The sequence below is a fragment of the Mus musculus genome, chromosome 4 (genome assembly GCF_000001635.26).
Source record: "Mus musculus strain C57BL/6J chromosome 4, GRCm38.p6 C57BL/6J".
NCBI lineage: Eukaryota > Metazoa > Chordata > Mammalia > Rodentia > Muridae > Mus > Mus musculus.
In genome coordinates, this window is record NC_000070.6 from 97,802,656 (window position 1) to 97,816,932 (window position 14,277).

A 14,277-nucleotide genomic window follows, 5' to 3' on the forward strand; every position below is an offset into this window, starting at 1 on the left:
ACACACACACACACACACACACACACACACACATACACACACCACCACCACCACCACAACCACCACCACCACCAGCACCACCACCACCAACAACAACTATCAGATCCTATCTATGAATATGGTATGCCTTTCTTGTATCTTGGTCTTGTCTTACATTGAATTGTTTTCATCTAGGCCTAGAAACTTTCAGGGATGTGATATGTGTCACCTGTATTTTCAGATTATATTCTACTTTGGTTTCTGGTATAGAACAACAGTTAAGTTTTGTGTGATGATCTAGCTCTGGTTACACATTTTAGCCAGTGTTACACCTTGTCACTCTTTGGTGTTTTCTCTGTGGATAGCTCTACCTCATGACGTAAGTTGCCATTTTCGTGTCTACCCTTCAGTGTCTGTCTATGTTGACTCCTCTCTCATGCACACATGCAATGCAGCCTTCCCAGGGTGGGGCTATGGTTTCTACTGGTAAGGGTGAGGACCTTTGATTATTTTTCTTGGCATACCATTTATTTATTTTTTAAGCCATGAATAAGACAAATGAATTCTTTACAATTTAAATATTACCGACAATATTTTGAATTAGAAACGCAGCACAGCCTTACCTGCTTAATTGACTACACTCTTATTTCTGAGGATGGCAATGTAGAGTCTATGTGACCAGTAGTAAAATTTTGTTTTCCATCACAGTGTATTATGTGGAATGTCTATGGTTTGTATTTATTAATGGGGAGTGATGTCTTTAAGAAGATAGTCTTCTTACATTTCATAGTAAGGTTCATTTCTTATAGTAATCATCTTAGGGAGTCAGCAGAGAGAGACTTGCTATGCATCTCCTAGATGCTTTGATACTCTGTTGTATGCACCAGTCTCTGAAGTTTTTTTTAAATGCTTTACAACTTAAATTTATTTAGCTATTGTATATGCAGGTGTGTGGGCACAAATGTGGAAGTCGGGACAGTGTGAGGGAGTCACTTTATTTCTTTCACCGTGTAGATTTTGGCTCAAGCCATGAAGCTTGGAGGCAAGCCCCTTTACCTACTGTGCCATCTTGTAGGCCACAGTCTCTCAAGTTTTGCTTTGAGGTGTAGTACCACTTTTCACAGTTGAAATGTCTGGTTTGGATGGATCTTCTTTCTCCCCTCTGTCATGGAATTTTTGTTAAGACTTAAATAGATAATCCCCGTCTTGCAAACTGATTGCAGGAAGATGCCCGTTAGAGGTAGAAAGTAATTAAGCAGCTAGGGCTTTATCATGCTTTAGCATTGCATTTAAGTCTGTTCCTAATTGGGTGATTAATGCACAAGAAGTTCCTTACCCCCTCCATCTCTACAGATGGCAAATGGTAGGTCCCAACTGTCATTGTTCACAAAAAAGGTTATGGTTCAAAGTCAAAGATTCAGAGATAGCACGCTAATCAATCATAGGAAGTTGTGTCAGAGTGCCCAGCCAGGCAAAAGGCAGGCAGGGTGCTAGTATTGACCCAGAATCCCTCAGGAACATTTGTTAAAAGAAAAAAAAGTTTGTTCTTGAATTTGTTTAGAAGAGATTATTTGCTTATTTGAAATGTCTCTTTGAATTTAGTGTCAGACAGACATTTAAGTAAGTCTGAAAATAACAGCAAATAGGTTTCCTGTGGATGGGTGCATCCAGCATTGGTGGGATTTAGTTTTAAGGTGGCATACGACTGAAAGTACCATGTTAATATATTGGGATTTAAAGGGAGTGCCTTTTAACCATTTTCACATGAAGATAATTTACACTGGATAACTTCCTTTTCTGGGAGGCAGAATAGAATTATATTCTGATATTGATCCACAGAAGGGATTTGCATTTTATTCATGCTATAAAAGTGCCTTTAATGGAGATATTGTGGTAATTGAATCTATACTGTGTATCACTTTCAAAGTATCCTTTAAATTATTTCATGTTATATGACTTAGTAACTAAATTTAAGTCATGGGGAAGAAGATGACTACTATATCTTTTTAGGCATAGTATATAGCCTTTAATATTCTTAAAGCAAATGGCAGTTGAGGGCATTCTATAGTTGAAAGAGAAAGAGAAAAAAAAAGAAAAGGAAAAAGACCAACTAGCGGAGAGGATTCCATTACATTCAGCACAGTATGAGCTAAGTCAAAGGAGTTTTGTTAATTAAATTCAGTTGCTGTCCATTAGACCAGTGCAGAGAGATGCCTCTGCTGGCGCTGACACAGCACAGGTATGCAATTTGGCTAAATGGCCATTTCTAAACCGTAGCACACATTTCTCTACCAGTTCACGTTTTTAAAAGTGGGAATTTTTAACCTTAAAAAGTCAGGGTAAAGGTGATTTTTTTTAAAATTCAGAGTGTTAAGAACTGATTAGTTTGTCGACTTAGAAATGTATGGTTCACATGAGCATTAAATGATTTTTTTAAAATATGCAATATCTGCAGGTAAATGTATCAATAAAATGTATATTACATATATCAGTAGATAATGTTGTGCTTTTAAAAGTTCAGTTGTCTTTTAACCTAAAGTTATTTTATTTAAGTCATAATTATCCCCTCCCCTTTTAAAGGCATTGTATAACTACAATCTTTACATGTAATTGAGGGAATAATTATGGGAGGTATAAAAATGAAATTTAGGTGGTGGGTAAGTGAGTCTGCATTTTGGCATAAATCACTACTTTTAGAGGCTTTATATGTCAGTCTGATAAGTTCCTTACTGTAGTGAAATGACAAGAATACCACTCAGGCACTGGCTGAGGCATGGTTTTGACAGCCAGCAAGCTCGCAGCCTTGCTGAGTGCATGGATTCCCACTTCCTGCCAAGATCAAAATTGGCAAACCCCACAAAGGATATTAGGGATTGTCACTTTAAGAAGGAATAACAGGGTAATGTTCTTGCTATGAAACGTAAAGGAGATTCCTTCCTGTATAGTGGGTGGAGATCTGGAGGTGTTTGACCCTCAGTAGAGTTTGATCAGAGTGAACCTGAACAATGAAATCAGCAAGAGTCCCACCGATGTTAGTGACAATACTCAGTGCAGTTTCACTTAATAGGACATAACTGTTAACTGTTGTCCTTTGATATGAGAAGGATTTGTACAGTAGCTTTAAGGTGGTTCCTCAGACCCCAGACAGATATTTTTAACTTTTCAGACTTGAAGAGTGGCACTTGTCTTACTTCCTGACTTTTTAAAAAAATTTTTCTTGTACAAGCAGATGGGTTTTTTTTTTCTTTTTATACATTTCCAGATCTCTCCCATGACAACAACTCATTATTGAGAACCTACTGTGCACCAGGTCTGTATCCAGCACTCAAATGTTGACATTTCTTCTGACTCAGGAGTTTTTATTTGAATTTAGGCATTAAAAAAAGAAGAGAAAGATTACATTCCATGTTGTGAAAGAGTCAGCCCCGAAACCTGCTTACCCTTTGCTATTTACAGTAAGTACTTTTGAAACAGCTGTAGGCGCTCAAATGAAAGTCGCGATGTGGAGTGGGAATGTGGGAACATTCACTTGAGAAGACCTCGCATTCTCCAGCTTTATAGCTAGCAGAAAAGGAGATTGTTGTGCATTCTATTAAATACTGCCAGTATGATTAATTTAAAGGGTTACATTTTATTGAACCCTGGTGTAGATGCTCTTTGTCAACCCACATTCACAGCTAGTTAGAGTGTGTGTAGCATTTATCAAAACTTTCTGGAGCCCCCTCACCTCATTAGCATGTGAATCTCTATTCAGCAGTTAATGTCCGTTACTGCAAGAGTGCTCAATTCTTGTTTTCAATAAGCCAGTTGTAAAATGTCAGACTGTCACTTACAATATAAAAAACCAAAAATGATGGTATTGGTAAAAATGTTATCACCTCATAAAAACAAATTGTAAAGACATGAAAGTGATCTTGCGATGCTGGGCTTTCAGAAGTGAGTTAGTGCAGCTACTTTAAATACCAGTTGTGTAGATTCCCACACTTTCCTTCCAAAGGAGAGGTTTACACAAGCATAATTTAAGTTACAATTACACTAATTAACATCTCATTTGCATAAATTGTTGAAGTCAAAACAACAAGGAATTGTCTAAGAAGCTTAATCCTATTTGTCCAAAATAGAAAGATTTTTTTTTTTTTTTAAAAAACATGCCCTAAAATTTGGCAGCTTGGTTATGTTTTTAGTGTGTTGAACATTGTCCTTTAATAAATGTCTTTCGACTTACACAAATATATTTTTCCTACTTTTTCTACTCCACTCTTTGTAAAATGAAAACCACAATTGGTTCTTAAATCAGTGCTGACAAGATTTAAAATCATTTATATAAAGTAGAGATGCTAAATTCATGATGAAGGGTGAGCATGGTGTGCATGGTTAGGTGAAGGGCTGTGTCTGAGCGACTGAATAGCAGGTGAAGGGCTGTGTGCATAGACACTTGAAGGGCTGCATGTATGAATGTGCTTATGTGTAGATGAAAGGCTAAGGTTATGAGGCTGTGTCTAATGTGCTCCTGTGTGCATGGGCCTGTGAAGAACTGTGTGTGAGACTGTATGCATGGGTAGGTGAAGGGTAGTGTATATGAGGCTATGTCCACAATCATGTGAATGCTGTGTGCATGTGTGTGCGTGCACACACACAAGTATCTGTGTGCAGATGTAGGGGTTTGTGAAGTTTACCTATAGTTACCAGTAGCTAATTAACTTTTAAAATATTTTTCTGTCCCTTTTAGCTTAATGAGGTGTTTTGTAATTGTCTTTTTGCTGTTGGTAAAGATTAAAGATATTCTTGACGTAGTTGCTACCCAGCTTACATGTGTATGTGAGAGCTATATCTTTATAACAGAAAATTTAATTTTTAGGGGCTTGCTATATATCCAGGGAATTTATATCTATCTGTCTGTCTGTCTGTCTGTCTGTCTGTGTGTCTGTCTGTCTGTCTGTCTATCTATCTATCTATCTATCTATCTATCTATCTATCTATCTATCTATCTTTCATTCTAAGCCTGAGTTCTACCACTAAGCTGTATCCCCAGGACTGAAAATTTTCCTTTCAATGGCTACTCACCTCTCACCTGTAGGCAGCTTCTAAGACAGTGATTTAGGAAAGTCAATCTTTTTCAAGATTCATTTGAAACTGAGAAAGGTGACACAAATCTACATTCCCAGGATTGAAAAGGTGGAGACAGTTATCTTTGATACATAGCAAGTTTGAGACCACCCTGAGCTACCTGAGCCTGTCTCAAAGACAAAGGGGAAAGGACTCATTTAAAATTAGAGACATCTGGGAGCCGTGGAGGAAGTTTTCATACTCACCTATGAAACTGCTGTGTTCACTTTCTACCTCGCTCATTCAGAGTTGCTCATCTTGCAAGACAGATGATGGCTATGGAGAAATAAGCACTACCTGAAGCATGCAGTGGCTTTAACTGTTAACTCTTTCAGTAATTGTGGTAGAAGCATGAACATACCTTGTCATGTATGTGATCTGAAAATGCCGGTAAGAGACTAAAGAAAGACTTGCTCTTGGATACCACATTTTGGATATTTGATATAATTAGTTTAAAATGAATTTTGTATGCAGACAGGAAACTGCAGTGCATTCACACTGAAGTTACAGAATCCCCAATGGTTTATTGGCCCAAAAGTGTGACAAGGCTGGGGATGAGATCTTCCCGGTAAATTTGTGTTTCTCTTGAAAGCATTTCATTTGTTAAGAGTATATGGTTTACTTATCCTATGTACAATATATAGCTTAATACTTACTTGTTAGTCTTGATATAAAATATCTTTTGTAGTTTGACCTTATAGGATATATATTTTTCTTTTAGTTTTGAAATTGTAATATAGTTATTTCATACCTTCCTTCCTTTTCCTTCTTCCTCATTCCTCCTCCTTGCTTTTCAAATTCATGCCCTCTTTATATTAATGGGCATTACGTGTGTGTGTGTGTGTGTGTGTGTGTGTATTTCTTGTTCAGCTCACGTTAACCTGTTGCCTTGAAATAGATTATTTAACCTGCAAGTTCACATGAGTGGCAGTGGCAAGTGAACTATTGTTCTAGGTTTGGTTGTGGGTACCATCTTAGATACACACTATAGTTCTGACTTTATAAAGTCTACATTCTTCTTGTGGATGTGTACCTACCAAGTGAGAACAGATTTTGATAGAAATTAGGAGGATTCATGATGAATTTGGGCAGTCTAAGGGCTTGCTGGCTAAAGCTGAATGTGAGTTCAGTTTCTAGGCTAGGGCAGTAGTAGTAGCTCAGTGTAGCTTAATATGTGCCAGGCTCTAGACACCAAAACGAAATAAATACAAGCCCCCCACAACAAAGACACATCACAGGTCTGTCTCTCTCTAGTGAAGCTAAGATTACATTGCCAAATTTGTTCTTTATGGGAAGCTGGTTTTCTGTCAGTTACTCAAGGAAGTCCTGGACTTCTCCTTTAAAGGCTTATCTTTGTTAAGGCTGGGCATGGTGTGCAGTGTCTGCTGTCAGTCCTCTTGCGACTGCTCTGACAAAGTCTTCAGGAGACTAGAAAGACTGGGATTCAGACATCAATGTGGGTTGAAATTGGTCATCACATCCAAAGACAAAGCTCGGTGCATTGGCTTTTGAAACTACTCAGTCCAAAACATCAACAAATATATCATAATAATCACTCAGCAGAAGTAAGGGGCCATGTTACACACTGATGGGAGAAAAGCAGAGAAAGACAAGAGGCTATTCTTCTCTTCTAGATGCTCATAGCTCTGCTGGGAAGCAGGAAAAACAGTTAAGTGCTCTGTTCTATGTAGGTTATGAAGGACCCACGAGGCCCAGGAGAAGTGAACAGTATTGATTCAAGTTGAGGACTCTATGAAGAGGATGGGAGTACAGAAGAGCCTTGAGGGCTGGCCAGGGACATGCAAGGATGGAACAGTGAGCTGGGCATTGTAGAAGTCTTGTCGGTTAAAGCTGATGTTGGGTTGTGGATTATAGGATTGTTGGAAGGTAGATGTCCAGGAGAGGCCATGATGGGGATTGGCAGTGACTCCCTAGTGGGGAGCAGAAGAAAGGCCAGAGCATAATGTGCAAACAGTGAAAATCATGTCTGTACACAGCACACACTGTGAAGGGTATGTAGTGCTTGGGTTTTGTCCACATTCATTCAGCAAGCACCCATTGTTTACCTAGTGTCAGCCATTGAGCAAGGCTACCTGCAAGTAGCTCATGAGCTTCAAGGGCAAAGTTGAAAGGATTTATCCAGTTGACTCTTTCTGAAGAAGTAGAAGGCTCATGTATGGGGTGCCCTTGCAGACATGGAGTTTGGCACAAGTGTACATTTAAAGGTTACATTCCTTTAACTCAGTTGTGAAACTTTAGAAGCCCAAAGAAGCGGGTGTGGGCTATAATTCTTCCTCCAGATACCTTCCACATAGGCAGCCAGAATCTGCCTTGTATGCAGCAGTAGCATGAAGAATTAAGGCCTGTCTTCTTAGTCTTGTTCCTGTCGAGACTTCCCCTTTACTCCCTTAGGAGTTTAAATCAGAGGTTAATTTCTTCTCATCCTGGGGCCTCGTCAGCTATTAATAAAGTTTAATGAAATAAAAACAAGGCCCAAGTTAGAGATTCCAAAATAGTCCTGGAGTTGGGGAATACTTCATTATCAGAAGAATTATTGTATGGATTTGAGGAAGCCCCTGCTGACAGTGGAAAGCCAGACTCTTAGTTAATTAACAGAATACAAATAACCCAGTGGTTAGTCTCTGTTACTGTGGCGCTGCTATCAGCTATTGTGAAGGTAAGGGCTTTTCTTAACTGCAAATATGCAGGCAGCACAGATATCAAACTGTGTGGAGATGACCTTAATGAAGAAAGGGGTTGGCTCTGGAACCTTGCCTAGAGGGAATGAGGACTCATGAGCTTGATAAACACTGTCAGTTGTTAAGGCATCTCCTGATAGGTGAGAAGCGGTTTTTGATGGCCCGCATCTTCTCTATGGTCTATTATCTTGTGAGAATGACATTCGTTAAGTTGGTATCTGTGTGCATCCCACCCAAATAAAGAATGTTTCATCAGCAAAGTGAATTGCCATGTAGTTGTCAGACTCTGGAAATAAATTATCAGTGATGACTGCAGCCAGTGAGGCTGTTTGCTTATCAGATCACTTGAGAGCAGAGACAAGCGAGTTTCATATATTCTTGGGTCTTGAATTCTCATTTTCGACATCTGTTCCGAAGCTTTCTAAGCCATGGAATATTCTAAATGAACATTTTCTTAAATGGATGAAGGAAGACTTAGTTTCTCCTGTTAGGTGAAACCTAATTAAAAATTAAATAATGACTTTGTGTTGGCTTGTACATTTCTTATTCCTTGAATGTGTAAGTATATTTTGTTAGAACATTCCATTTTTAAAAGCATGCATTTTTTTCTTTGATTTCAAGAAATTCTTAAAACTGCTATTTGGTTTTTAGAGTACAATAGGGTGTCAAAGCTAGTCTATTGGTAAGAATGGGTATGTAGCCTCATGATCTATATTTTCTGTGATATTTTCTGAAGTATAATTAGCTTAATCTTTCTTCTTCACCCTCTCTAGTTCAACTACACCCATCAGGGCAGTTAACTGAGGCACTGTTCTTTGTATTATACTAGGAATTCTTTATAAACGTAATAAATGAATGTCCATTTTCTTATAGGCCTTATTCTCTAGTGGACCTCTAGTGAATCTTGGTAGCTTCTTTCCACGAATGATAATAGAGGTGGTATGTATAGATCCCTCCATAGAAAGGGAGAGAGGCATGTTTGTAATGAGTCACTGGGTTATGATATGAGATTTGCTTTAGCCTTGTGTTGCTATTTTTTCCTTCTGGAAGTTTAAGACTGTTCCCTATCCTGATGCATTGATGTCAAGTCTATTAAGAGATCAAGAATAGAAAAAAAAATCAATTCATGGGGAGGCATAAGTTTTTATGTTAATAGATGAATAGATGCTGTGTTTTTTTACATAAATATTATGTTTTATTTTTAATTAACTTTTTGGTGAGCATAACAAATGTTTTGAGATTGTTTTATATTTCATTGATAATGTCTTATTAATGATTAATTTTTGTCCTTATAAGTTTTAGTTTATTATTTAGGCATTAAACTACCAAATACATGTATTAAGTGCCTGTTGTGTATGAGTCTCTAATCCTAGTGGTGAAAACACACGACAGGGTCCCTAGCTTCAATGATCTTGTTTTTAATATATATATATATATATATATATATATATATATATATATATATTTCAAATTATATGTATATTTCATACTATCAATGATGTACATTATATATTATGATATATGCACATACATACATATGTATGTATGTATATATATATATCATAATATATAATGACTATTTTACCTTCTGCATATCTGTGTATCTGTGTATCACGTGCATGCCTGGTGCCTGCATATGTCAGAAGAGAGGGTTGGGTCTCTTGGAACTGGAATTATGGGTGGTTGTGAACCCCCACGTGAGTGCTGGAAACTGAATCTGGTTCCGCTGCAAGAACAACAAAAACTCTTAACCAGTGAACCATCTCTTCAACCTTCTTGTTATCTTCTTAAATTTTACTTTTATTTATTTGAAGTGCTAAGCATAGAAGCTCAGGCCTTATACACAGTAGGCAAATACCTTATTACTGTTTCTAAAGGAAAGAAATCATCTAAGTACATGAACTCATGGCAGGAGAAGGATGAGACCACACTCTTCTTAACTTCTATGTAGAGAGAGACAAAGTGCAGGAGTGAGAGGTTCAGGTATATGTGCATATCTGTACGCATCTCCCAGGGAACGTGTATATGTGCATATCTGTACGCATCTCCCAGGGAACGTGTATATGTGCATATCTGTACGCATCTCCCAGGGAACGGGTATATGTGCATATCTGTACGCATCTCCCAGGGAAGAACCTTATGACAAAGCAGAAAGGCCACACCAGTGAGGGGTCTGTGTGGCAAATGGAGCATGTGAGTCTGGGTCCATATAACTAGACCATTTGGTGTTGAAATAACACGTGACATGGTGCGTCTCAGAGGGAACTAGAAAACGTAACAGCGTCAGGTATCCAGGTAAGAGGCAAATCACATTAATCTGGAAAAATGAGATTGTCTCTCAATTTCAAGATTGTTTAATGCAGTGTAGAGAACATAAAAGGCACCATTAGTCTTTTCTTCTGTAATGCAAGCAGGAAACATTTCAGATAGATCAGTATGACTTCCAGTTGAAACAAAGACTATAGTTGGCATTTAATCTTAAATATTTGTGGACATACCTAGTGGCATTAACCTTAACATGGCTATTCTCCTCCCTAGTAAGACTTAGAAATTCTGCCTTCCCAGTTCCTGAAACTCATCTACCATTGACTTGGATGCCTGACCCTGGACCACACATTTCTTTCCTTATTTATCTGGTCCATATAATGAATGGCTTTTCCACGGGAACTAATTCAGTTACTGAGCACAAGTGCCACACACCTTCAGAAAGTGACACTGCAGGTGTTTAGTGAGAGGAAATTTCGTTTGTCTTTTATTCAGAGACACTATCTAGAAACGTGAGCTTATGATATATTAATCGGAGAAACTGGCATGAGTCAGCACTTCATTCTCATCTGGGCACTCATAAAACAATCTACATGGCCAACATAGCATCATGTTTGTAACTGAGCTTTTGTTTCTGTATACTAAGGAAACTGAACATTTTGTTCTTTGACAAAAATGATTCTTTAGGTTAGGGTCAAGAAATGGATTCGTGATGATATCTGCTTAATTGTTGAGGATATTCAGCCAAAACTTAGAGACAATGTATCAGGGTTATACTTCATGAGCAGACACTTGACTTTAGTCTTTGGATAGAAAAGCTACACATCTGTCTGCACTCCTTGGGCCATGTTAACTTGGATATTATTTTAAAAATAAAAAGTTTGAGGGAAAAGCTTGCACATAGAGAAAGTTTGCAGCACATTTCCTGTGTGTTGTAGGGTATACCTGTTTCTCGGAGGGAGCCTGATCTCTAGAAACAGCATGTTTGTGTCCTCAAGGAGGAGAAGGGATCTTCTGTCTCCATTTGACTGTTTTTATGGGTCAAATAGCATTTCTTTACTTTAAGTTCTGTGGTATGTTCTGTGGTTTGTGTTAGGCTCTGTAACATTTATAATTATATGAGCTGACAAGATGGAATTAACTTAATTGAGGAGTTTTGCATAGTGTCTGTACCAACATCCTAATAAAATAATATGAAATTCAATAAGTATTGCCGAGTGGGCCAGCACTCCACTCATGGAGGCTCACTAAACGGGATATATTCTCGTGGCACCCTTCCAGAATGTAGAAGAAACACATTTATCTAGGTGATTAGTATTCTTCCTGTCTGCCAGATTTAAGAATTGTTTGGAAATATTGTTAGAATCAAAATCATGTCTGTTGCTACACAGGGTTGAGCATTCCAGGCAAACCCTGGCCGGTTTGTTGTTCTCATGACCACTGATTTTCATGTCTGCCCTGACAGTGACAGTTTTCAGTGACAGCAGCCAGTACAAGGCAGGGCACTCCTTTTTTAGACCCACCTCAAAGCCATTCCCGAAAACACTTTGAAAGACATTGTGGAGACACTCGGGGCCTCCATAGTTTGGCTCTTGGAAGTTATTAGCAGCTTGTAGTCCAATCCATTTTAAACTGAAAGGGACGTCTCTGCACAGCACACATTCATCACTTCTCCAGTTCTAAACTAAAGAAAGATGAAGACACTGAAAGTAGGACTTTAAGAACATTTGGAGCATAGAGACTTTTTAAACTTTCAGATCCCCATATTAAATTTAAAGTGAACATAGCATGCTTTGCATTGGACAGTATTGGGCCGGGTACTGTATTTTGTTAGTGATAACTGCTCGACATAATTCCAGGGACAGCTTTAAAAATCTAAAATAAATTTGTGATAACTGTATTAGCAAATTCTAAGGTCTTAAATTGACCTCTAGGACATTAGGAAATCAAATTTAAAGCATTGCATTGTCTGTTACTCAATGGAGCGGGCTGAGGACAGCGTGTGACTTGTGATCGTCCAGTGATGCAATAGCTGTGTGCTCCAGTGTGGGTTAGGGTTGATCAGATGACCGCCTTTAACTATGCCCTTCCCGGAGCATTTTGAATGGCTGTTTTCAAGTAACAACCTAGGCAGTTACCTTATTGATTTTAAGAAAGACCCTTTTTAGCTATAAAAGCATATACTATCTTCTTTGGATTCTGGCTTAGAAATTACCTACTATGGTCAGAAATGTTTACCCAAAACTCTCTCCTCAAAAACAAGTAAAACTTATATGGAGTAAAATTTATAAACAAGAAAACAGAAGTATTACACACACACACACACACACACACACATGCACACATTACACACCTTTGCACATGCACACATGCACACATTATGTACATGCACTTCCACTTTCTCCCCTGGAATTAGTTTTCATTGAACATGAAGACACTTTTCTACTCATTTGGATTCTATTTTTACTTCATTCACAGGAAGTGATGACTATACACTCAACACAAACAGAGTTCACTTCATGGGGTGAAGAATTTTCACTCTGTAAATAGATTTCAAAATGAAAGAACCTTTCTTGCTCAGCACCATCACATGCACATTAGGTTCCATCATGTGCACAGTAGATACCATGTTACACAGAGCGGACCAAGTTATGTTCAATAGTGTGTGACCAGATCGCCAGTATCCTATCAACGCAAAGAGGAATTCTTAATCTAACTTGTTTGGAAGCATGAATGTACTCGATAGTATCTTGGTAAGAAGAAATGTTTACCACCTAGACCTCAGAAGTCAGAGGTGACATGGAATGAGTTTGGACTTTGCTTCCTTCACACTGTCTTTCAGTTTTAAAGTTATAGAATTTCATTTTCGTGAGTGTGTGTCATTGCAGTGGGTTAATATGAAGGTGGAAAGATACTCTAAAGGGAGACCAGCATCACCGCCCATCACAGGAAAGATTCTAGGAAACAAATGGGTAGCCATAGGCTTGGAATCATAGAATGTCCTAGTTGTGAGGGACCTTAAGTTCCATTTAATCCAAAATTTAGATCCCACGACCTGGATGAGATATGTGTTTTGTAATTGTGAATGGACTTTACTCATGATGTACTTCTAGTTGTTTATGTTAATAATGAGAATAATCTGTATGACAGTCTCCCTTTCTTTGGATGTTTGTATGATGCTTGTTAATCTATTTTCGGTAAAAACATGTAAGAGAAAATTGCAATCGAGCATTGTAATCTGAAAAAAAAGTAATCTGCAATTATTGGATTGATTGTGCTTTTGGCAGTGAAGTTGTTATAGTTTGAAGTTTTTAACCAACTTGAATATGTCCCAGAGTTTACACAGGGTTGTTTATAGTCTCACTAGAGACAATCTATCTGCTTCTTTGTCCTGACATTTTATATGGATGTCATGAACCAACATCAAGACAACATAAGTAGCAAGCACTATGGATTTCATTACTCACTCCAAACATGGGAATTGCAAAATATCTTTCTTTAAATATTTTCTCACTGTGGTGCAACTGTGGAGGGCCAAATTCCAGCTTAAATAAAGTTTCAATCTAACCAGTTGGTAGGACTGGTGGCCCTAGTAGAACTCTTTCTAGGTTTGGGCTGTGTTTTGGCTGCTCCAAGTGAACCCCTCACTTCTCTGTTTGGTGTGTGTATATGAGACATGGGACATTCTCATGCTGCCATCTCTTTTTTGAGCCATCTCTGTGAGATTCTGTACTACTCAGCGCTTTCCTGCTGCTGATAATCTTCTTATATGATATCCTATCAGCACAATCCCTTTAAGGAATTATCTTTCTGTTTTGTTCAGTCCTTCCATTCTGGTTTCTAAATGTTTGTTCTTTTCTCTTAAATAATTCTTCTAATGGAGACTGCATGTGGTTATGAGGTCAAAGTCAGTCAGTAGTCAAGGCAAGAAGCTACTGCTGTGGAACTGGTCCTGACACAAGCTATTCCATTGTCAGCAACTCCTCTGTGGGCAGCTTGATGGAACACTGCAGAGGGTAGGAAGACACTTGCACTGTGATTTCTTTTCTTTCTATAGTGCACATAGAAATAGTAGGGTTTGGGGGGTTTCTTCGAGAAAATTTGCAGATTACTCAAATATAGGTGAAAGAATCTCAAGTTTGCTCATTTTGGCATAATTTTAAGACAAACGTGTTAGTGTTGGATCTGGGCCTGTGATGGGTGAATGAGTGTTTCAGTGAAATGACAT

The 14,277-nt window shown here is 38.3% G+C and overlaps 1 protein-coding gene across 9 annotated transcripts in view; it reads left to right on the forward strand.

Moving 5' to 3' along the window:
* The window catches only part of Nfia (nuclear factor I/A), a 540,811-nt gene that overhangs the window by 224,590 nt on the left and 301,944 nt on the right, over nt 1-14,277 (forward strand). The window lies entirely within an intron of this gene.